General features: G+C 39.1%; 1 pseudogene; it reads right to left on the bottom strand.

Moving 5' to 3' along the window:
• Positions 1-947: 947 nt before the first annotated feature.
• On the bottom strand, positions 948-24,519 carry LOC105468562 (filamin-binding LIM protein 1-like; annotated as a pseudogene).
• Between the last annotated feature and the right edge of the window lie 953 nt (positions 24,520-25,472).

Genomic DNA, 25,472 nt, shown 5'->3' with positions numbered 1-25,472 from the left:
TGTATGTTTGGAAATATGGGTATGTGCAGGTCTTTTTTTTTTTTTCCTACTGGGTTTAAATTTAGAGCTGGTATGATAGAGGAGGAAGAGTAGAAATTGTAGTGGTGGAGGAAGAGGGGAAGGATTCCAGGTGCTGCCAGTAGTGATGGTCGGAGTGGGCCTGGTGTCGTGGCCTTGCAAGCACTTATGGGGGTGGTGGTGATAGATGAGGAACATGGGTATTGCTCTGAGCAAGGGAATGCAGGGGAAGTGGGAAGAGGCCTATTAGAATCTTTGAAGGCCTCAGAACAAGAGAAGCAATATTTCCTCTTACTGCTCACCCATTCCTTCACTTCTTCATACCCCGCTAGTGGAGCCTAGGCAGGAGCAGCATTGCCTTCACACTCCCATTTCCATTTCTACCCTTTAATATAAAAGCGGAATCAAAAGAAGCAGCTCGAATAAGGGCATGTCCTGTGGGACATCGGTTGGCAGGGTTGAATGTGGAAAATGCTTCTCCGCCCGCCTCGGACTCCCAAAGTGCCGGGATTACAGATATGAGCCACCGTGGACAGCCTAAAAAGCACTTTTTAAGGGATCTTGGAGTTTTTCCTCAAATGGCTCAACCCTGCAAGCTGGACTGTTCCTGGCACCCCTACCAGACAGCTACAGTCAATACTAGGGGTCTAAGTTCCCCTGGCCAGACTCCCCCCACCTTTCCCCTGGAAGAGGGGTGGGGCCAGCAGGGAATTCTGGGGGTGACACTCATGGTCCAGGAGCCTTCTGGTGCCCAGAGGGTACAGTGGAAGTTCTGGGGGCGCTCAGCCCCACTGTGTCCTGGACAGGCTGGTCCCCATGGAAGCTCAGAAGGAAAGAGTGCAAGAGCAGGTCAGGAAGGGAAACCAAGTCAGGAATGGGCCCCAGCCAAGGTTAGTGGTCCCCTCACTGCCCAACACCCAGCGGCGCTCTCAGCAGCACCCAGCAGCACTCTGTTTCTTGTGGCACTGCTTGCAGAAGAGACGGTTGTCCAGGGGATAAACAGCCTTTGTCCCTGGACTCCACAGACAGGAGGATCCTACAGTCCTCACACCTGTAGCAATTTTCACGGAAGTTTCTTCCCATGCACTTGATTTTGAAGGCATCTTTCCCATCCCAAGGAATGATGGGATTCTCACAGATGCTGCATACGGGGGAGAATTTCTTGTAGAAGTCGTCCAGGCAGTACACCTCGTTTTGGCTGCCCAGGGCAAAGCTCATCTTCGATGCACCGGGTGCAGGTCACACACATGAAGCAGGAGGGGTGGAAGGCCTGGCCCAGGGCCCTGATGATGTGCTCCCAGACCATCTCACCACACTTGCCGCACTTCTCCAGCGTGTCCTGGTAGCAGAGTTCACAGAGGGGTCGCCCATCCTGGTAGAAGCTCTGCCCAGCCAGCTGGCGGAGGCAGGTGTGCCACGTGAAGCACTGGGCATGGTACGGCCTCTTCATGGCCTCCACAGTCAGCTCCTAGGGGGACACGTTTTGTGGCAGAAGGCACAGATGTCTGTGGACAACTATCTCTCAACAGGCTCTGCTCGGGGAGGCGAAAACTCTTCCTCCCCAGGCATGAGGGGAAGGGGTCCAGGCTGGACTGAAGGTCCTTCTGCCGGGGCCTGTGGTCGGAGTGGGGACAGGGGCAGGTGCAGCTGCTCTAAGTCTGCAATGAGTGAGGCCCCCATTGGAACAGGAGTCTCTTCTTCAGAACGCAGGAGCACCGGAGGGGGCGGTGGTGGGGGTGGGACGAGGTCCAGGTCAGGAGGAGGGAGTGAGCATCCTTCATTGGAGAGCTGCAGAGGTGCAGCTGGCACTGTCGCTGCAGCCCTGCCAGGGGGTGCCCAGGGGCTGGGCTTCCCCTGTAAGCCAGCTCTGGGTGCCTTCATGGGAACAGGAGCCTCCCAGGGGAGGCCACACCAGGCCTCACAAACCATCTGCCTCCCTTCCTCAACCACAGCTACATCACGGCGCGGGAGTGCCATGGTGATAAAGACAGATGATGCCACACTCTTCTCAGGCTTTGAGGCTATGACTTCAGCTCCTGGTGAGGCTGGAATCCAATTCTCCTGGAAGGCCCAAAGGTCCGGAAGTTCAGGCCAGCTCCTCTTGTCAGCCCGCGCCCCGGTGGCTGTGATGCCGTACTCCCATCCATAGGATTCGACCACCTTGACTTGGTAACTGGAGTTTGCTTACTTCGACCACCTTGACTTGGTAACTGGAGTTTGCTTACTTGAACCACTGCCTCACGTGCTTCGATAAAGTAATGCATGAAACCACCAACTGAAATAAAACTTAAAAATTCACTAGAAAACAGTGTAGGCTCAGCATTTGACAGTCATAGAGTCTTCTCAGAGAAATTTCCTTATTTCTATTACCACCTAGAAGAAAGTGATACTCGTCATATTAGTTTGCTAGGGCTACCTTAACAAAGTACCACAGACTGGATAGCTTACACAACAGAAATTTAGCTTCACAGTTCTGAAGGCTAGAAGCCCGAAAGAAAGATATTGGCAGGGTTGGTTCTTTCTGAGGGCTATGGGGCAATAATCTGTTCTAGGCCTTTCTCCTGGGCATGTGGATAGCTGTCTTGTCCCTGTGTCTCTTCACATTGTATCCCCTCTGTGTGTGTCTGCCTTTGTCCAAATTTCTGCTGTTTATAAGAGCAATCATATTGGATCAGGGGCCTACCTAGTGAGCTCATTTCAACTAATTAAATAAGGTCACATTCAGAAGTACTGGAGTTTAGATATTCAACATATGAATTTTGGGGTGGGGGACACAATTCATAACACTAATAAATATAGTTTTTCTACTTAGACATCTGAATTTTAGAACAATTAAGACTATTAAAACTCTTGGAACTCTTGTGTAGTATAGGGGATAAACAGAATTTGAATCCTAGCACCGGCAATTGCTAGCTATGTGATATTAAGCAAGTTGCTTAGTCTTTCTCTGCCTCAATTTCCCCATCTATAAAATGGGAATAATTATACCTACTGAATAGGGGTGTTAATTAATATATGAAAACATGCTTAGCACGTACTAGTTTCAATTTATAAAACCATTTATATGATTATTCTTCATTACCCGGAAGTAACAGTGAAACCCAACTGATTGGCATTAAACAGGCAGTCTCTCTGAATAGTTAACACAAAATACATACATATGGACATATACAAATTTATAGCTTCTCACTAGTGAATGGCAAAGCTTGTTAATATCCATTATTTATTTTAAAAAAACAGTATTCATTTGGCAGAGAGGAACATAGTGCTAAAGAGTCTTGAGTTTCTGTTCTATCTAGGGAAATTAACTTCACTCATTATTTCTATGGTTTAACCAGTTAAGTGAGTCAGTTACAGATCAGTTGGTATACATATCACCCATTGAATATACCAAAAAACACTGCAAGATAAATCAGCTTTTTAGTTTTTATGGTAATTTCATCTCTTGGTGCTCCCTGTTTTATAAAAAAGAGAAAACATCCTTGATTTTGAAGGAAGTGAAAATGTAACTAGCAACACATTAATTTGATTCCAGCAGCTAAAATTTCAGTTGAATGCACTATAATTTCTTTATAATTATAAGCATTGTGGTGTGGCTAGGTTACCATGCCTTTTTTTCTGGCTGATCATCTTCCTATACTGTAATCATATTCTGAGAATCAGTCTGTAGCTAAAATAAGAGTGATTTTTATTGTTGATTTCATATAATTACTATGTGAGGGTAGTACATTGGAGCTTTTCATTATAAACACTATGGTAATTGATCATTCCAACTATTGGTTTGAATAACTTAAATGTAACCTGTAATTTCCACAACCTGAAATCAATAAGGTACATTTATTTTTAATTAAATGGATGCAAAAATAAAACCTAGGTAAAATGTGCAAATAAAAACAATAATTTAGTTTTAAGTACTGTATTGGTTATCTATTGCTGTGTAACAAATTACCAGAATTTAGCAGTTAAAGTAATGCACATTTATTATCTCATAGTTTCTGTGGGTCAGGAATCTGGGTACAGCTCAGCTGGGACCTCTGCTTTAGGGTCTCTCACAAAGCTGCACTAAAGACGTAAGCCAGCGCTGGGAGCTCATCTGAAGTCACCACTGTGAAAGGATCCATTTCCAAGCTCACCCATGTAGCTATTGGCAGGTGTGGTAGACAGAATAATGGTCACTGAAGATGTACGTGTCCTAATCCCTAGAAAACATGAATATATTATTTCACATGGCAAAGAAGAATTAAGATTGCTAATCAACTAACCTTAAAATAGGGAGATTATCCTGGATAATCTGTGTTGGTGCAATGTCATCATAAGGCGTATAAAAGGTGGAAGTGAGAGGCAGGAGAGCAGTCAGTGTGAGAGTGATGCAATATGAGAAAGATATTCATACACGTATGAATGTTCTGTACTCATTTTGATAGGGGCATTGAATTCTTAACTTACTTTGTGTCGACTGCAGGTCATATCCTGTGTTCAGTGAACCACATACCCTAATATTTTTCATTGCAGAATTAAATTGATCACAAATTCCATAGGAAAAGTAACTAAAGGACTTAAAACAAATTATAAAGATTATTACAAAATACAGAAATCTCTCCTAACCTCTTATCAGAGACACAGAAACAGAACTTTAAATTAAATAAGCTGATTCTTGAAAACCATGTACACAAAGGTCTTACATGTGTCTAAGGCCTTCAGCTCTTTTTCGTGGAGTTTATCATCACCCTGAATAGCTCAATATTTAGACATGTAGAAACAAGTCTCAACTGAGAAAAGCCACTTACTTCTCCCCTAATTTGTTATAAGTAAAAGATTGATTTTGAGCACTGAAAGTGAGGATTATGTAATGCGATTTCTCCTCAAAAATGACAACTTGACAATGATTCAAACTGGACATCCTTTTATCTTTATAAGAAAAACAGCATGAATATGTTGATTTAATTTCCTCATCATAATAACGAATTACATGACCAGCTAAAACACTGTTAAAGAATTCACATATTATCATATTCCACCCCTAGGAATACTTGAATGCTTTATAGAGCTACTTTGAGCTAAGATAATATTTAAAGAACCCACAAGCGTATTTTTATTTGGAAAAAAACTCACTCTATGGCCCTTTGTTATATTCCTCACTTTTCAAAGAAAGATATGACATTCTTTCCTAGATTGAAATGAGTAACTCACCTTTTGTTTTTCCTACAGTTTGCTTTTACAGGTTAAATGCTTTATGTTTGATTAAAATAATTTATGAATGTGTTTATGTGTGCCTGTGTGTGCATAGGGTCTCTCATATGTGTAAAACGGAAGACAGACCAACTTTTCTGTGAAGCTTAAGGCCCTAGCTTCTCCTGGCCAGAGAAAAGGTGACCAAGTAACAAATGAATAGTTGCTGTGGCATTTTACAAATGCACATAACGTTCATTTTCTCTTCATCCTTGTTTGCACTTGTGATATTCTGTGATACATTATATGATCAAAATAGAACTAATACTGTCCACTAATAATGATGAGAAAGTGACTGAAGGAATATTTGAAAATATGATTGTCTTCTATAGCGTAACAGACAACATATGATGTTGCAGGATTTTTTTTTTTTTTTGAGGCAGAGTCTCGCTCCCTCACCCAGGCTGGAGTGCAGTGAGGCGATCTCGACTCACTTCAAGCTCCGCCTCCCGGGTTCACACCATTCTCCTGCCTCAGCCTCCCGAGTAGCTGGGACTACAGGCGCCCGCCACCATGCTCGGCTAATTTTTTTTGTATTTTTAGTAGAGACGAGGTTTCACCGTGTTAGCCAGGATGGTCTCGATCTCCTGACCTCATGATCGACCCGTCTCGGCCTCCTAAAGTGCTGGGATTATAGGAGTGAGCCACCGCACCTGGCCGGATTATCTCTTTTTACCTTAAAAAAATTATTTAAACGCAAATGTGCATGAAATTACCAAAATAAAAGCAATATATTGGGGCATTTGTGTTCACTTATTGCTACCATTTTCTGTTGCCTTTTGATATTTATAGCTGTGACTTTTAAACTGCACCAAACACATAGCTTCTGGAAATCGTTAATTCATGTATTTGTATGTACACCGTTGTGGATAAATGTTTTATTTTGACGACCTAATATTTTAAGGATTAATGTTTCATGATGATTGGATGTTACACTAGGGTTTGGTGTGCCAAACTGTGCTATGATACATTAAAGGATCCCTTACTGCCTAGATACTATATAGTCACTTTCCCAGAAGCAGTGATAAAGGTGGTTAGAAATGTAAGAATGAACAATACTGTTGAGGACGTGATTAGTGGAACCAGTCATTTTATTTGGGATGCTTTTTTAGACTCTCTGTTTTGATAAGTGGCCTGCCAAAGCAAACAAATGACAACAAAGAGCCTGTTCACAGGGGAATTTGTAAATAAATGACAAAAATTCAGCAGTACTTTGGTAATTCAACTTTTTGGTGATTTACGTATTGTTTTCGTTGTTTTAATGATGAATAATCTAAAGACTATCATCTTATTAGGAGTGGTCCTAATGGGATTTTTCTTTGTAATCAACAAACTAGTCTGCCAAAGTGGGCAGTATTTGAAGTAAAAGGGCTGTTTGCCAGCCACCAAACAAATAGAACATCTGGATATCTGCAGCCATCTCAAATTTGCTCCCAGTAGATCAGTCTGAAGTTGAGGATTCAGGTTGCATTTAGCCAAAACCAAAATAAAAAGTGAAAAAATAATCTGCTATACCTTTAGTTTTTTATATGTGTGAAAAAAACTATACAGATATTTTGAAAATACTCATACTGAATTTTGTCCCTTTAAATCTCTTAGGGATCAGAGACATATTAGTATTCATGTGAGTACTTGACGTTTATCTTGGGGTTTGTTATACTTATTCCTTTAAAATACACATTTATACTACTATGAGTTTTAAGTTTGCTTGATGCCAAAACAGTGTCAACTAATATATATAATTTAAAATGTTTAATGTAAGGATTTGTAATCCTGTGGAGTTTTTACGTTCTCCCTTAAAAAAAAAATTTAAGGACAATCCTAAAGTCACAAAATGATGTATAGTATATACAGTAATTATTTTTAAAATTATTTACTTCGAAGGTTGAAAAGGACCTTGAAGGTCATTGTATAGTAAAACATTCCGACACTTTAATCCAATTTGCGACATTCCTGCAAAGTGATTTTTTGGATTCCAAGTGAATACTTCACTCTTTCTTTTTACCCAGGAACTTACAACTTCCAGAGACAGCAAAACTTTTCCCTATATTTGGTAACCTTCACCAGGGTGAAAGCTGACATGTGGTAACTTTCACCCAACAGCTCCAATTTCTTCTTTGGGAGTTTAACATAAGGAATTTAAGTATTCATCCATTAGCTCTTCTTTTTCAGATTGAACATTTCTAGTTCCTTTACCTGTTCTTCATATAAAATGGTTTCAAATTCTTTCATCAGTTGACTGCTTTCATATAAACAAACTTTTAATGGCTCACAGAACTGAGTACTATACTCAGTTATGGTCTGTGAAAGATTGTCAGCTCCTTTATTTAAAATACTATAGTTGTAATTAACATAAACTATAACCCAGTATTAATTATAACCTAATTATAATTCAAATTTTAAGTGTGGACTCATTTTGAATTCATTTTAAGCTAAAATATTCAAGTCTTTTTCTTTTCTTTTTTTCACTTTTTCTTTTTTCCTTTTTTAAATATATGCATTGTTGCTAAGTCATGTCTTTCACTTGCTGTATTTGTATAGTTGGCTTTTTGGATCCAAATACCAGACCTTATACTTATCCCTATTATAATTTATCTTGTTAGATTTCACTTGTCATTTACCAGTCTGTGATAACTCATAGGGATTCTGATTTTATCATTTAAAACATTTTCTCCCAGTATTAGTCTGTTTTCACACTGCTATAAAGATATTACCTGAGACTGAGTAATTTATAAAGAAAGGAAGTTTAATTGACCCACAGTTCCATATGGCTGGGGAGGCATCAGGAAACTTACAACCATGGAGGAAGGTGAAAGGGAAGCAAATCATGTCTTACATGGCAGCAGAAAAGAGAGAGGATACAGGGGAAACTGCTACTTTTAAAACACATCAGATCTCATGAGAACTCCCTTACTGTCACAAGAAGAGCATGGGGGAACTGCCCCCTTTATCCAATGATCTCCCACCAGGACCCTTCCTTGACATGTGGGGATTACAATTCGAGATGACATTTGGGTGGGGACACAAAGCCAAACCATCACCCCCCAACCCAGATTTGTGGTATCTACCAACTTGCTATTTATATCATTCATACTGGCATGTCGCTGGAGATCTCCTTTTAGGTTAACATTACTCCATTTCAAGTTGACATTATCCCATTAAATAGCATTTTTTTGTTGTTTTAGTCATTCACATTCTAGTCATTCGAATTTAGTCATTACATCCTTTGTTTTAGTTATGTATACTATCATCTGGGTCACATTTCTCTATCCTGTTAAAATCTGATATCTAGGCTGCGCATGATGGCTTATGCCTGTAATCCCAGCACTTTGGGAGGATGAGGCTGGTGGATCGCATGAGCTCAAGTGTTTGAGACCAGTGTGGGCAACATGATGAAACCCAGTCTCTACAAAAAAATAGAAAAAAATTAGCCAGGTGTGGTGGTGCATGCCTGTGGTCCCAACTATGTGGGAGGCTGAGGTGGGAGGATCACCTGAGCCCAGGGAGGTCAAGGCTGCAGTAAGCCATGATCATGCCACTGTACTCCAGCCTCGGAGACAGAGTGAGAACTTGTTTCAAAAAAATATCTGATATCTACAGGCACTATTTTGGGTTATATCCCTGGTCTACCAATTATTAACCCTTCTAGAAGAGAAAATGAAAATTAAAATGAGGATTGCTTTTTTCAAAATCTGTTAAGCCAGCACATAAGTTTTTCTGCAGGTGGTAGGACATGGTTCTGAAGGCATCAGAGTGGTGTTTCACCTGTTATTATACTACTTCCTGAAATAAAATAAACAGTTATTTATTTATTGACGGTCTACTTTATTTAGAATATTGTCATAGGAAAGTAGAGCACCAAAAATAAATATATGATCCTTTTCACTGAAACACTTACATTGTGTTTTATGCTCACAGACTGCCCTACTCCAATGTTGCCTAGTCACCCTAGAATTTGATGGCAGTGATCACAAAGGGGACTGACTGGGTAAGACATTATGAGTAGCGTATTGTGAATACATCCTGTTAGAAATAAAAACCAAATCCTAAAATCCAAATATAATGTAGTGTTTTTCGAAATTTTTCTACCACAAAAGAAGTGAATTTTACATTATGGCTTTACAAACACACACACACACACAATGTATACATATGTAGATACATGTATATGTGTGTATGTATGCATATGTATATACAAGTTGAGTATCCCTTATTTAAAATGCTTGGAACGGAAGTGTTCAAATTTAAGACTGTCCCAGAGTTTGGAACATTTGCATTATACTTAAAGGTTTGGTATACCTGATCCAGAAATCTGAAATCTGAAATGCTCCAAAGAGCATTTCCTTTAAGTGTTACATGAGCATGCAAAAAGTTTTGGATTTGGGATTTTTAGACTCAGAGTGCTCAACCTGTAATTGTATCTGTATATGTGTGTACATAATACAGAAAACAAAATCAGATATTTCACAATAATGTTTTCCCCATTGCCAAATTTTCTAAACCTGTTTATTCTATTTAAAATTTTTGTTTGTAATCACTACATTGCTTTTCTGATCTTCATTCTGTGACTGTTCTAAGGTGGAATCTCTAATGATTGTCAGTTTACCACATCATCCTTATACTTAATATAGGGAGACATATACTCAAAGGTAGCAGAGATATTTTCCCAGTCTAAGTACAATGAGGATTTGCAGCCCTCTGTATTATCTAGGTCACCATTTCCCCTGTGTGATCTATTATGATTCTTTTTGTAGAGTATGGCACTCTAGAAAACAATATTTATTTGTCTAGTCTCCCTTGGAACAGGATAGATGTGGGTAGATGTTTGGAGACAAGAACGGAAGTGAACATTTATCAAGTGCCTATCATGTACCAGACATTGATTAAGGTGTTTTTAAAATTTGGTTAGTTTGACCTTCAAAAACTATGAGGATCAGAGACTAGAGTAATCTGCCCAAGGTCACCACACTCCTTTATCCAAGAAATCTGGACTGAGGTCCAAAGTCTTTCTGACTTCAAAACTCATGTATATTTATGACAATCAAAAATATCTCCAGATGTGATGCTTAATATTGAGTGTCAACTAGGTTGAATTGAAGAAGGCAAAGTGTTGTTCCTGGGTGTGTATGTGAGGGTGTTGACAAAGGAGATAAACATTTGAGTCAGTGGACTGGGAATGGCAGACTCACCCTCAATCTACGTGGGCACCATCTAATCAGCTGCCAGCATGGCTACAGTAAAGCAGGCAGGAGAAGCTGGAAGAGCAGACTTGCTGAGTGTTCCAGCCTTCATCTTTCTCCCATGCTGGATGCTTCTGCCCTCAAATATCGGAATCCAAGTTCTTCAGCTTTTGGACTCTTAGACCTACACCAGTGGTTTGCCAGAGGCTCTCGGGCCTTAGGTCACAGACTGAAGTGTGCACTGTCGGCTTCCCTACTTTTGAGGTTTTGGGACTCAGACGGACTTCCTTGCTCCTCAGCTTGCAGGTGGCCTATTGTGGGACTTCACCTTGTGAGTGTGTGAGTCAATACTCCTTCATAAACTCGCTTTCATACATACATCTATCCTATTAGTTCTGTCCCTCTAGAGAACCCTGACGAATACACATGATAATGCCAAATATACTCGTAGCCCCACTGAGGAGTCAGGCAAGGTACAAAATTACCCCATTAAAAACCACTGCTTCAGGTCATAAGCTTGTAAGTGGGGAGCTAGTATTCAAATTTGAAGGAAATTAAAAAATTTTACCCCCAGATATATTTTTTGACATATTTTGAAATGGCTACCAATTGGCCAGCGAACAGAAGTGGCCTGGGAAAGCTGTTTTCTGGTGGGAAAAATTTGTATTTGTAGAGCGTTTCCATTAATGAAGCCATACCTCTGCTTTCCACATCTTTCCTAGATCCAGGAAAGACTGAGAGTCTCACACCTTAAGAAACCTGAAAAGAAACATTTACTATCTATTCCCTTTGAGAGAGACTTCATCTTCATCTAGCCAAGCCTCTTCCTTTCTTCCTCCTATAACCTGCCTTGCCACTAAAATCTGTTTTTTGACATACTTTTAGTTTACACTCTTTCTGTAATTTCAAGATGGTATACAAGTTTCTGTTACTTATTGGAAAGTTGGATCTTCATTCTGAAGTCTCTCATGTCTACACATTAAATACATTTACATTTCTTTTCTCCTATTAACATGCCTCGTGCAAGTGTGAACCCCGAAAATCTGAGACAGGTCTCAGTTAATTTAGAAAGTTTATTTTACCAAGGTTAAAGACACGTGCCTGTGACACAGCCACAGGAGGTCTTGAGGACATGTGCCCAAGGAGGTCAGAACACAGTTTGTTTTTATGCATTTTAGGGAGACATGAGACATCGATCAACATATGTAAGATGAACATTGGTTCGGTCTGGAAAGGCAGGACAACTCAAAGCAAGGAGGAGGCTTCCAGGTCATAGGCAGATAACAGGTAAATGGTTGCATTCTTGTGAGTTTCTGACTAGCCTCTCCAAAGGAGGCAATCAGATATGCATTTATGGCAGTGAGCAGAGGGGTAACTTTGAATAGAATGGGAGGCAGGGTTGCCCTAAGCAGTTTCCAGCCTGACTTTTCTCTTTAGCTTAGTGATTTTGGAGCCCCAAGATATTTTTCTTTCACACAAGTGACTTTTAGTAAACTTTTGGGGGTCCAAGAACCTATGGCCTCAAATACTAACTGAAGTATTTGATTCTAAATGCCATGATTTTCAACATTATGTGACACAGTAGAATGTGCCATATATAAGGCACAAAAAAATAAGGTAAGCAGAAAAAAAGGGTACCTGCTATGGGAACTTAGGTCTGGATGCCAAAGTTGACCTAATTCACATGTTTTTAAATGGAAAACTCACCATAATTGGCTCCTTGTATTAGAGTTCCATAATACTAAGGGGAATGAATAAGTGTGAGGGCTCCAGGCCCTTTTCTGAAGTTAGTTAAAAGAACTTCCTGGTCAGGGACACACATGTGCAGGTGGTAGTAAGAACTGCAAGACATCAGGCCCTTTAGCATTTTCTCAAAATACTCAAAGCAATAGAAGTAATTCTGCAAAGCTCTGACATGAACCAAGATATGTGGATATATTCAAACTACCTTTTGTTGGCTCACTAAAGTGAAGGTACTAGAGGAGCAGAGTGGACATCTTCAAATTCATTTAAAAATGGTAGGAATCTGAGATTCTCATTACTGTGCTTAGTTCTCAGAGACAGTTATATTCTGAACCTCCTTTCAGTTCAAGAGAAATATTAAGGAACAAAATGAAAACCAAAAGAAGGCAAATTTTGGACCCTGGAACTCTGCATCTAGGCACCTTCCACATGATTTACTGCTCATGGTGCAGAATACAAATAATGGCCATGCCAGCATGTGAAAGCTTAAAATACATTCTAATGAAGATCACATTGTGAACATTGCCAAGGCAGAATAAAATGCAATCAGGATTTAAATGTGTCTAAAATAATAGCTCCTTGGATTCAAGCACACTGATTAATGTCAGAGACACTTATGAAATGCTGTTGCCTGGTCATCAGTGTTATTTTTCTTGTGGAACATTTCGTACAAGAAGCAATAAATGAAGAGTAATAAACTAAGAAAAGAATACCTTATTCTATAAAATTAACATGACTCAGTGAAGTGCTTTAGTTACAGGTAATCTATGTTCCAAGATTGACATGTTATCAGCATAACTTACTTTGAAATATGCATACTACAAATATTTCTGAAATATTCACCTTTCACAGCAGATTCTCTTGCTTTCCTCATATCTGCATATAAATGTAAATTTTGTGCTTACAGTATAGTCAGATTTTTTTTTTTAATTTGAGGAGCTGAAATTAGCTTTAAAGATAACTATCTTAAAGTATCTTAGCTTCAAAATGAATTTTAAAACTTCTTTTTCTTTTTGAAACTCTTTGCTTCCCTCCCTTCCCACTGGACACTCCTTTCACTGTGCTGCTTTATCTAATGTGCTAGCTTAGAAATTCCAGGGGCTAATCTTCAAATGAACCGGGCATAGAGACTCAACTATGGAATCCTCCCCTTCTACAGATTACCTCAAAGCAGTAAATCTATGACTCAGTCATTGTTGAAATGGCACCAGTTCGCACTCCAGCTGGACAATAACTCAAGACAGCCATTGGAATGAGACGTGTAGTCCCTGTATCCCTCACTCCTCAAGTATGTTTGTCATACCAAGTTTCTTTTCTTAAACTCCTTACCAAAGCTAAGATTTGAAATGGTCTTTTGGAGGCATGCACTTAGGCATTTCTCAACAGCTAGTGTTTAGTTAATAAAGCTGCTTTCCTTTCACCACACTTCACCTCTTGTGTGATTGGCTTCTCAGGAAGTGAGCAGCTGGACTTGCATTTGGTTATAATATCATTTGAGGAAGAAAATGTGCTTCAATCCTAAAAAGAACATCAGAGTAACCTGAAAGCATTTCCCACTTCAATTTTATAACTGAGATAGTAGTTAAACACATGTTTACAAAGGTTGACATGTTTAAAAGACTGGGTCATAAGAGTTAGTGATAAAAGTACATGGTAAATGCTCTCTATTATTCTTCTTTGTCTGAAAAACAAAACAACAATGAACATAAAGAAACAGGCTCACAGTGTGCATCTCTCATACCTCATACATACTCTCTCTTTCTTGTGAGGATAAAGTTGTTACAGAGCACAATACTCATAAAAAAAAACCTAATGAAATTATCACCCATTGCTAAGAATGAATTAAAACTGATAGAATTGTTCACTGTTACTTTTTTCAAATAACACTTTGATTTAGTAAGGAAAAATGCTGGTCATTATAAAATTTCAGCATTGCAACGTAGCATTAACTATATATCTATCAACTATAGCTCTATCCCCACTATCACCATTACGTAGCACAGAGAGGAAGGGTTTGGGAATGGACACCTATATGCTAGTCCTGGTTTTATTTCTGTTTACATTTTTAGTCTCTTTCCATCATCTGTAACACGAGGTTTTGATAAAGACAAAATGAGGAATGTATGAAAAGCAAATGCATCATTGTTGGAGGAAGACAATTAGTAGATTCTATTTATAAAATTATTAGCACAAATGCTAGATTTGGCCTGTTATGGTAGAGTAGGAAAACTGTTTGACAACCAAGAAACCTGGATCCTAGTTGAGTAGTGTCACTAGTTAACTATGTTACTGTAAACAAATTGTTTAGGTTATCTGTGACTCAATTTCTTCATTTTTAAAATGAAACATTAAATCAGATGATGTAGCACTGTAATTCTTTCCCCTCCAACAATTTACATTTCAGCGATGTTGCCTCATATGGAAAAAACAGATCTTGGCCGTAGCTACCTGGGAACTGCCTTATTATCATTCATTGTGAAATTATTACTAGAGTTTAAAAGAGTTGCTTAAGAATTAGTGCAACAGACTTAAAGTATAAACGATTCAGTATGATGCTCATTGGTAAAGAGCTAAGCATAGCAGTTCATGCAACATGGCATATTGAACTAATGCATATGCCTTTTTAAAACTTGCTACATAAATGAGCCGAAGATGTCCTCTGTATATTGGCCCCTACGTTGTTTATTTCTTCACAGCAGGCTGAGACTCGTTAGCTCAAATGCTCTCTGGCACCACACTCAAATTTTTACACATCCCATTGTTTTAAACATACCCCAAATAAGCAGATTTTTAGCCATTTAGAGTCTGCCTGCTTTGCATATCCTGTGAAACTGCACATCTGTTAGCCCTAGATAAGATAAATCCTGTGGCTATACAGGCCCCAAGCCACTGCTGCCCTTCAAAATTCTCTGACCCAGTGATTCCCCAAAGTGCTGCTGAGTGACATCACCCCATCACATGAACCCCATCTTTAATTCTCCTCTCCCCTGGGAGTCCTTGTGTCCTATTCCTCTTCTGGATGGTTGTCCTGTACCATAGCCTTGGGCAATATCATGCTGTGAGGGACTTCCCTTGCATGCAAACCTGTCAACCAATGTGTCACCCAAATAAAGCCTATGTGTGCAACTGCTGTATGTGGGAATTAAAAACACCTATAGGAACAAATTTTTTTAAAAAAATGATCTAAATTAGAAACCATAATGGAGATTATTAAATACTTATAACTGAAGAACAGTAAAACCACTATAAACCAAAACCTGTAGAATGAAGAAAAAGTAGTATTTAGAAGGACCTTTATAGCCTAAGATGAATGTATTTGGAAAAAAGAAAGATTGAAAATTACTGAGGCAAGTATTCACTTTGAAAAGTTAGACAAATAACATTAATATAAACTAAAAAAAAAAAAAAGAAAAAATAAATAGAAGAGCAGACACTAATTCAAAGAAAAGACAAAGAAACAATAGAGAGGATTTCAAAACCTGAAATACTAAGATATAGAAATTTCTGGCAATGTTGAATAAATAGAAGGCACAATCAAATATTATTAGTATTAGTGTAAAAAGGGGGTCATAGTATTGTTTTGGTAGGAACTTTTAAATTTATAACAACATATTATGAACAACTTGATGCCACTAAATGGGAAAACCAAAATGAAATGGAAAAGTTTTAAGTTAAATATGGATTAATAAAACTGGATTAGGGCTTACTCAATTGTTCAAAATAGTCTTACAAACATTAAATATATTGGATTAATATAAAACTATTTCTTTCTAAAAGTATGAAGTCGATAAGGTGTCATTAGGCGTGCTTTGCAAAACCTCCAGGAATAGATAATTCCTGTCTTTATTCAAACATTTTCAGAGAGCAGAAAATGAAGGTGTTTCTTCTGCTTATTTTATAAGACAACAATAGGCCAGCCTCAGAAACATAGGTCTAAAAGACTCAATATTTTATTACCTAACATAATCCAGCAATGTATTTTAAAAATGTAACACAAGGATGATTTATCCTAAAAGTTAAGGATGGTTTAGTATTAGAAAATTTACTAAAAAATTAAAAGAGGTAAAGAAAATAAAATAATATTCTCTGCATCTATTAGATGCAGAAAAATCTTTTAATAAAATTAGTATATATAATTCTAACAACTGTAAACTTCTTTAACTCTATCAATGGTATCTATCAAAATCTTACATGAACATAACACTTAATAGTAAAATACTAGGTGCATTATTTAAAGCCAGCCAGCAGATACAGATGGTCATTCTCATACCTTTTCAACATTGCAATAAAAGTTTCTACCTAGTACAAAAGAAGAAAAGGAATAGGGATCAGAAAGGAACAAAAAATGTCTTTAATCAAAGATGATTTAAGTTTCTAAATATATAACCTAAGCAAATATTCAGACCAAAGTGTGTGTGTAATTAGAAAACAATTAAAATTTAAAATACTATTTTCTCAGAAAACCCATAAGGTAACTAGTAGTAAGTCTAATTACTGTGTAAGACCTATTTGAAGAAAATTCTATTTATATCTTTATTATCTGCCAAAAGATAGTGTAAAATAAATATGTACATAATGGTGGCATGCAAGGATTCAATATGGTTCAGATGTCAATTCTTAGCAAATTTTCTTTTAAATTAAGTGGAATTTCACTTCAAATAACAACTGGATTTTTAGCGGATCCATGGAAATATGATGAAGAACAATCAAAACAATTTTTCAAAGGGCCCATTTTGGCCATTGGTTTTCAAAACACATTATAAAGATATAAACAAAAACTACGTAATATTGGAGGGGAGGGCATGTCTGTGTGTGTGTGTGTGAGAGAGAGAGAGAGAGAAAGAGAGAGAGAGAGAGGAGAGAGAGAAGAAAATAGTGTAACAGAAGAAAACTACACTTAAATGAGAAATTAGTATGTAACAGAAGTGGCATGTATATTGGAAGAAAGGAGGGATTAAACAATAAATTCTTCAAGGAAACAAATGATTAGAAAATGTTAGTATTTCAACATACCAGAATCTCTGGGACACATTTTAAGCAGTGTGTAGAGGGAAATTTATAGCACTAAATGCCCACAAGAGAAAGCAGGAAAGATCTAAAATTGACACCCTAACATCACAATTAAAAGAACTAGAGAAGCAAGAGTAAACACATTCAAAAGCTAGCAGAAGGCAAGAAATAACTAAGATCAGAGCAGAGCTGAAGGAGATAGAGACACAAAAATCCCTTCAAAAAAATCAATAAATCCAGAAGCTGGTTTTTTGAAAAGATCAACAAAATTGATAGACCGCTAGCAAGACTAATAAAGAAGAAAAGAGAGAAGAATCAAATAGACACAATAAAAATGATAAAGGGGATATCACCACCGATCTCACAGAAATACAAATTACCATCAGAGAATACTATAAACACCTCAACACAAATAAACTAGCAAATCTAGAAGAAATGGATAAATTCCAGGACACATACACCCTCACAAGACTAATCCAGGAAGAAGTTGAATCCCTGAATAGACCAATTACAGGTTCTGAAATTGAGGCAATAATTAATAGCCTACCAACCAAAAAAAAAAAAAAGTCCAGGACCAGACAGATTCACAGCCGAATTCTACCAGGGGTACAAAGAGGAGCTGGTACCATTCCTTCTGAAACTATTCCAATCAATAGAAAAAGAAGGAATCCTCCCTAACTCGTTTTATGAGGCCAACATCATCCTGATACCAAAGACTGGCAGAGACAAAACAACAACAACAACAAAAAAAGAGAATTTTAGACCAATATCCCTGATGAACATCGATGCAAAAATCCTTAATAAAATACTGGCAAACCGAATCCAGCAGCACATCAAAAAGCTTATCCACCATGATCAAGTGGGCTTCATCCCTGGGATGCAAGGCTGGTTCAACATACACAAATCAATGAATGTAATACATCATATAAACAGAATCAAAGACAAAAACCACATGATTATCTCAATAGATGCAGAAAAGGCCTTTGACAAAATTCAACAGCCCTTCATGCTAAAAACTCTCAATAAATTCGGTATTGATGGGACATATCTCAAAATAATAAGAGCTATTTATGACAAACCCACAGCCAATATCATACTGAATAGGCAAAAACTGGAAGCATTCCCTTTGAAAACTGGCACAAGACAGAGATGTGGCTGGGCGCAGTGACTCACGCCTGTAATCCCAGCACTTTGGGAGGCCGAGGTGGGCGGATGTCCTGAGTTCGGGAGTTCAAGACCAGCCTGACCAACATGGAGAGACCCTGTCTTTACTAAAAACACAAAATTGGCTGGGCGTGGTGGCACATACCTATAATCCCAGCTACTAGGGAGGCTGAGGCAGGAGAATCTCACTTGAACCTGGGAGGCAGAGGTTGCGGTGAGCCGAGATAGTGCTATTGCACTCCAGCCTGCGCAACAAGAGTGAAACTCCATCTCAAAAAAAAAAAAAAAAAAAACACACACACAAGGATGCCCTCTCTCACCACTCCTATTCAACATAGTGTTGGAAGTTCTGGCCAGGGCAATCAGGCAAGAGAAAGAGTTTTAAATTTTCTCTTAAATTAATAAGATATGACTCCATATCTTGCATCCAGGGCACACCCAAAGCCTCAAGCAGCCCTGTCCCCATCATTTTGCTGGTCATAACCCATATGGCTGCTCTCACAGTTGGAATCTAACGACTGTGGGTTTTCCAGGCTGAGAGCGCACATGTAATCGATCACCTGATGAGTTCATCTTGCCTGCTTCCTAGGAAAGCCAATGCACTGAGAACAGCAGTTTTTTGCAGAAAAGTTTAATAATCATAGTGCTGGTGAAGTGGACGGACAGGAGTAATTACTCAAATAAGCTACCCCAGGAACTCAGGGGCTAGGGTTTTATGGATACTTTAACAGGTTGAGTGCTAGGGAATGGGTTCTGCTGATTGACTGGGAATGAAACTATAGGAATGTGAAAACAATCCTTGTGCACTACATCAGCCTCTGTTTTGGGGCCACAGAATGAGTTAAATTATGTGTTAAGGGTCCAGGTGGAGTCAATAAGTTGCCAGAATGCAGAAGTATGAAAATCATCTCAAAAGACCAATCTCATGTGATGTCACCTATTATCTATAGGAGTAACTGAAGAAGTTACAAATCTTGTGACCTCTGGCTTTATGACTTTTAAGCAGTAACAGATTATAGAAAGGCAAGCTAGGAAACAATGACTGGTTATCATTTAACTATGCCTACATTTTAGCAGAATTCAAGGCCCTCCTATAATCCTGTGACCTTTCATTAGTCTTATGAAGGCAGTTTAAGCCCCTGAACAAGGAAGGAGTCAGTTTTAGAGAGAGACTGTCATCATCCTTGCTTCAAAGCTAAACTATAAATTCTTCCCATGGCTAGCTTTGTCTATGCCCAGGAATGAGCGAGGGCAATCAGCCTGTGAGGCTAGAAACAAGGAGTCAGCCATACTAGGTTTATCTCACTATTATAATGTTTGCAAAAGCAGTTTCACATGCTGCTGGTGGCTCTACCATTCTGGGGTCTGAAGGGCTGTGGCCCCATTCCCAGTTCCCACAACTCTACTAGACAGTATCCCAGTGGGGACTTTCCATGGGGACTCCAATCCCACATTTCCACTTGGCATTGCCTTAGTAGAATTTTTCTGCAAGGGCTCACCCCTGCAACAGGCTTCTTCCTGAGCACCCAGATTTTCCCCTACATCTTCTGAAATCTAGGTAGAAGCTACCAAACCTCCATCACTCTTGCATTCTGCCTATCTGTACCCTTATCACCACATGGAAGCCGCCACTCATACCCTCTGGACTGGAGCTGGAGCTGGAGCAGCCGGGATGCATTGAACAGCATCCTGGGCTTGGACCCTGAAACCATTCTGTCTTCTTAGGCCCCTGGGCCTATGAAAAGAGTGGTGGCCTTGAAAAAGTTTTCTGAAATGTCTGGGGCCTTTTTGCCATTGTCTTGAGTATTACCAACCATCTCCCTTTTAGTCATGCTTATCTCCCTAGAAATTGATTGATCCATAGCACCCTCAGATTACTGTCTTGGGAATGCTTTTTTCCCTCTCTATCTCATGGCCTGGCTACAAATTTTCCAAAAGTTTGCACTCTGTTCCCCTTTTAATTATAGAGTCCAACTTTAGGTGATTCCTTTGCTCCCATATTTAATTATAGGCCATTAGAAGCACCCGCACCAATTATTGAGCTTTGTGCTGCTTAGAAATTTGTTCTGCCCGATACTCTAGGCCATCACTCTTAAGTTTGGCTTTCCACAAAGCACAGCCACAATGCAGCCAAAGTCTTTGCTCAAGTCATTACAAGGGTGATCTTTGCTCAAGTTCCCAATAACTTCCTTATTTTCATTTGAGACCTCATCAGCGTGGCCTTCACTTTTGTCTTTTTTTTTAAATTTTTTATTTGAGACAGGCTCTCACTTTGTCACACAGGCTGGAGTGCAGTGGCACAACCATGGCTTATTGCAGCCTCAACCTCCCAAGTACAAATGAATCTCCTGCCTCAGCCTTCTGAGTAGCTGGGGCTACAGGTGTTTACCATTGCATCCAGCTAATCTTCTTTTTTTTTGGGGGGGGGACAGGGTCTTACTATGTTGTCCAGGCTGGCCTTGACTTCCTGGGCTCAGGTGATCCTTCCAACTTGGCCTCCCAAAGAGTTAGGATTACGGGTGTGAGCCACCACACCCAGCCTGCTGTTCTTATTTGTATAAGCATTTTAGACACAACCACTTAACCAGACTTTAGTAAGTTCTGAACTTTCCCTCATTTTTCTGTCTTCTTTTGAGCCCTCCAAACTCTTCCAACCTATTCTCATTACTCAGTTCCAAAGCTGCTTCCACATTTTCCCATATCTTTATAGCAATGCTCCACTTCTCAGTATCAATTTTCTGTCTTAATTCATTTACATGCTATAAAGGAATACCTGAGGCTGGGTAATTTATGGTGAAAAAGTTTATTTGGTTCATACTTCTGCAGGCTGTAAAAGAAGCATGACATCAACATCTGCTTCTGGGTACTTCCACTCATGATGGAAGGTGAAGGGGACCTGGCATCACATGGTGAGAGAGGAAAGAAGAGAGAGAGAGAAGGAGGGTCCAGGGTCCTTGTAACAATCAGTTCTCACAGGAACTAATGGAGTGAGAACTCACTCATTACCCCAAGGATGGCACTAAACCATTCATGAGGGATTCACACCATGACCCAAACACCTGCCTTTAGGCCCCACTTCTACCATTGGGGATCAAATTTCAACATGAGATTTGGAGGAGACAAATACACAATCTATATCAAATGGCTATAATCTTTTTTAAGAAAAGGAAAATAAGAAGTCTTTGTAAAGATGTCGTGAAATTTGAGCCATCATATATTGTGGATGAAGATGCAAAATGGTGCAGGTGCTGTGGAAAAAGTCTGACAGTTACTCATATGGTTGAACATATACTAACACACTATGATCTATAAATTCCACTACCAGGTATAAAGCCAAGAGAAATGGAAGCATATGTTCACACAAAAAGTTGTACATAAATATTTTAGCAATATTATTCATAATAGTTAAATGTGGAGCCAATCCAAATGTTCATCAATTGAAGAATGAATAGACACAACTGGGTATAGTCATGTAATGGAATATTAGTTAGCCATAAATAAATGGAGTATTAATACATGTTACAACATGGATAAAGCTTGAAAGCATAATGCAAAGTGAAAGAAGACATATACAAAAGATATATAGTGTGCTATTCCATTTATATAATATTTCAAGAATAGGCAATACATAAATACAAAAAGTATGTTTGTTGCCATGATATTGAAGAAGAGGAGAATTGGAAGTCACTTCTAACAGGTATAAGGTTTAGGATGATGAAAGTGTCTGGAATTTGTGGTCATGGTCATACAACATTGTGAATAAACTAAAAAATCACTGAAGTATATACTTTAAAATGATGAATTTCATGTTATTTGAATTATGTCTCAATAAAAATGCAATTAACAAATAGTCAATGCAATTTCAATGAAATATCAATAGACTGTGTTGTTGGAACTTGATAAGCTAATTCTAAAACTTACGTTGAAACGCAAAAAGCCAAGAATAGTATAAAACAATATTGAAGATATAGTTCAGAGGACTTGATTTACTGGATATAAAGGTCCATTGTAAAGCTACAACAATAAAGGGAATGTTCTATTGACACTGGATCAGATGAATAAACAAAAGGGACAGAATAGAGTGAAAAAAATAGACTTGCACATATATGGACAAAGGAGACACTGCAGAGCAGTGAGGAAAAGACAATCTCTTCCATAACTGTTGTTGGGTCAGTAGACATTATATGGGAAATAAAGTAAACTTAGATCCCCTCACCATATGCAAACTCAAATTCCACATCTAAAAATCAAAGGCAAATCAATAACGTGTCTACAGGATAACATAGAAAACTATCTGCACGAACTAAGGAAATTCAAATAGAAAAATATTTATTAAAAAGGAATGAAAAGCATGAATTTAAAATAAATGCTTGAAAAATAGACACCATTAAAACCCACTTACACCTAGTGTTCCATTATTGGAACTCTAAGCATGTGGGAGTTATTTACATCCTACTGCTCAAGGTCATCACCAAGGTCTGACTGCAAAAATTCAAAAAAATTCAGTCCCAGGCATAAATAGGTTAATATAGTGAACACCCAAGGCATGGCATGGCAAAAATTATTTGTAACACAAATAACTGACAAAAGGCTTATATATAGAAAATGTAAAAACTTGCACAAATAAACAATAAAGTTAGACAACCTAATAAAAACTGCTGGAGATTTAAATGGACACTTCACTATAAGAGGGCATTCAAATGACCAGTAAGCATATGTAAACTTGCTCTTCCGCCTTAGGAAGTAGGAAAATGCAAATTAAAACGATAATAAAATTTTACTGCAGAATGACTATGATGAAAAAGATGAAAAATACCAAATATTGGCAAGAATATGGAGCAACTAATACTCTGCTGATTAGACTGTAAATTGGTACACACTCTTTAAAATACAGTTGATACTGAATTTGTACGTACCCATGTGACTTAAGATTTTTACTTTTATATACACACCTTATAGAAATATATACATACCTTATAGAAATTTGCACTGAGACATGTATAAGAATGTTCATAGAAGCATCATTTGAAATATCTCTAAACTCAAAACAATTCAAATATCCATCAAGAATAGAATTGATTTGAAACTGTGCACTATATTTATACAATAGATAGTATATTGTAATTAAAGCAAATGAATTACAGCTACATGCAATCAATCATAGGGGTGAATTTTACAAATACATGTATGAATGAAATATGCCAGGCACAAAAAAACTACATTTTGATTGAGTCAATTTATAAAATGTCCCGAAATATGCAAACTTAACTATAACGTTTAGAAATGTAAATAGTGGTTGAATATGGAGAAGAGGGAAGGGGTGGTAGTTGGGAAGGAGTAGGAGTTGGAGAGCCTTCTGGATAATAACTTGTTACATGAATATTCAATTTGTAAAATTCATTTGAGTTATTCATTTCTATTTTTGCACTCTTCTCAAGGTATGCTACACTTCACACACACACACAAATGAAAATACAGCAATGCTACTTCTGGGTATATAACCAAGATAACTGAAAACAGAATCTAGAAGAGATACTTGTTGTACACTTATGTTCATAGCAGCATTTTTCACAATAGCCAAAAGGCAGAAGCAACCCAAATGTCCATCAACAGAAAAATGAATAAACGAAATATAATATATACATACAATGGAATGTCATTCAGCCTTAAAAAGGACAGGGAGGGTGAAGCAAGATAGTAGAATAGAAGGTTCCACTGATAGCACCACCCACAAGGATGACAAGTTAACAACTATCTACACAGAAAAAACACCTTTATAAGAACCAAAAATCAGGTGAGCACTCACAGTACCTGGTTTAAACTTCATTTCACTGAAACAGGTACTGAAGAGATAAAAAACAGTCTGAATCACTGATGCCATCCCTCCCATACACCCATCAGCAGCACCGTGGTGCAGAGAGCATCGAGCAGAAAAGAAAACCAGACCAAACTCGGCTAATGCCTGCACAAGGTGGGAGCATTTAATCCAGCCCTAGCTAGAGGAGAAGTGCCAATCCCAGTCATCCAAAGTTGAGTTCCCACAAACCTTGCCACCATGGGCTAAAGTGCTCTGGGTCTCTAAGAAAGTTGAAAGGCAGTCTAGGCCATAAGAACTGCAATTCTTAGGTGAGTCCTTGTGCTGAATTAGGCCCAGAGACAGTGGATTGGGGGCCATGTGACATATTGAGACAGCAGCTGGGGCAGCCAAGGGATTCACCCCTCCCCTAACCCCAGGCTGCACAGCTCACGACTCTAAAAGAGACCCCTTATCTCCACTTGAGGAGAGGAGAGGAGAGGGAAGAGTGGGGAGGGCTTTGTTTTGCCTGTAGGATACCAGCCCAGCTGCAGCAAGATGGGGCACCGATCAGAGTTGTGAGACCCCTGTTCCAGGCCCTGGCTCCCAGACGACACTTCTATACACACCGTGGGCCAGAAGGGAATGTGCTGCCCTGAAGGGAAAAACCCAGTCCTGGTAGCATATAGTACCTGCTAACTGAAGAGCCCCTGGGCCCTGAATAACAAGCAGTGCTACCCAGGTACTACATCGAGGGCCTTTAGTGAACCGCTGAGACTTGCTGGCTTCAGGTACCAGCATGGCCACAGTAGAGTGGAGCACAATGTAGGCTCTTGGGGGTCCCTGATTCCAGGACTTTACTCTTGGATGGTATTTCTGGACCTGCCCTGGGCCAGAGGGGAGCCCGCTGCCCTGAAGGGTGAGTCCCAGACCAGTCAGCATTCACCACAAGCTGACCTAAGAGATCTTGTGCCCTCAGGCAGCATTAGTGGTAGTCTGGCAGTTCTCATGGCCTGGGGTGATGGTGGCTACTGGATGAGGCTCCCCTCCATTTAGAAAGGAGAGGAAAGCATGGAAAGCATTGCATCATGTGGTTCAAGTACCAGCTCAGCCACAATACAATAGAAAACCAGGTATACTTCTAAGGTTTTTTATTTTAGTCTCTGACTACCAGACAGCACTTCTGGACCCACCTGGGTTTTGAGAGACCTCGCTTTCCTGAAGGGAAGGATACAGGCCAGGCTGTCTTTGCCACCTGCTAATTGTAGAGCCCCAGAGCCTTGAGTGAACACAGGCAGTAGCCAGGGATCTGTTACAGCATGCCTTGAGTGAGA

Source organism: Macaca nemestrina, chromosome X (assembly GCF_043159975.1).
Source record: "Macaca nemestrina isolate mMacNem1 chromosome X, mMacNem.hap1, whole genome shotgun sequence".
NCBI lineage: Eukaryota > Metazoa > Chordata > Mammalia > Primates > Cercopithecidae > Macaca > Macaca nemestrina.
Note: the sequence above shows the minus strand (reverse complement) of the source record. Positions and strands in the feature narration are given on the sequence as shown.